This window comes from Crocuta crocuta, unplaced genomic scaffold (assembly GCF_008692635.1).
Source record: "Crocuta crocuta isolate KB4526 unplaced genomic scaffold, BGI_CrCroc_1.0 scaffold110, whole genome shotgun sequence".
NCBI lineage: Eukaryota > Metazoa > Chordata > Mammalia > Carnivora > Hyaenidae > Crocuta > Crocuta crocuta.
In genome coordinates, this window is record NW_027527386.1 from 2915170 (window position 1) to 2916195 (window position 1026).

A 1026-nucleotide genomic window follows, 5' to 3' on the forward strand; every position below is an offset into this window, starting at 1 on the left:
CCCGCTGGCTCCCCTCTCTCACCTTCAGGTCCTCTCTGCGGCTAAGGAAGCCTCTCTGACCTTCCCCTGTTTGAAAATCACACCTTCCTGGCCCTCCGCGCTGCTGCTTCATTTGCTCCATCGCCCTTACCACCCACCGACCTGCCAGGGATTTTGGCTCGTGCGTTTGTCTGTCTCATGTCATCTCCAGGGGCCAGGACTTTGTGCCCCCCACCTCCCACCCCCACCCCGGGGTCTTGGAGCAGGGCCTGGCACACAGTAGGCGCTCAATAAACGCGTGCCGAAGGAATGGCTCCCCTGAGGTCGGCGGGATTGCTGCGGCCTTTCTACAGAAGAGGAAACCGAGGCCCGGAGAGAAAACAGTCAGCGAGCCAAGGTTACAGAACACGTCCCTGGCACGCGTCCAGGTCGCGCCATGACAGAGCCGGCGGTTTAGATGGGGGCGGCCGGGCCCTTTCTCCGCCACATGGGGAAACCGAGGCCCGGCGGNGGACTCCCCCCTCCCCCAGCCCCAGGGGCATGCCTCCAACCCCCAGCCAGGCAGGGCCTCAGAGCGGCCTTGGCCTCGGGCCTGGGCTCCCCGGGAGCCCCACCGGGCACCCCTAACACCGGGGCTGCTTTTGGGGCCTAGGCGTGGGGGGAGATCGGCGGCGCACTGCTCCCGGAAGAGCGCAGCCGGAGGAAGGGTGCTGGGAATCTGGGGTGGAGGCCCCCCTCCCGAGTGATTTCGGGCGCTGGGAGAGGCCCCTTCCCCAAGGGGACTTTGCAGGGAGGCCTTGCTCCCCCACCAACTTGGGGAGGGGCCCCCTAGGACACGTTCTCCCTCCTCGCAGAGGCAGTTGGGGCTCTCGGATCTGCTCCCCCCTCCGGCGCTTTGGAGGGGCGGTAGAGGGCGCGCGCTGCCCCCCATCAAGGGCGGACCTTACGACGCACCCCCGCAGCCCCCGCAGCCCGGGGGTGGCAGGGAACGAACGAGGAGGCTCGGGCGCACCCACCCCCTCGCCTTCCCCCGGGAGAGGCCGGGGC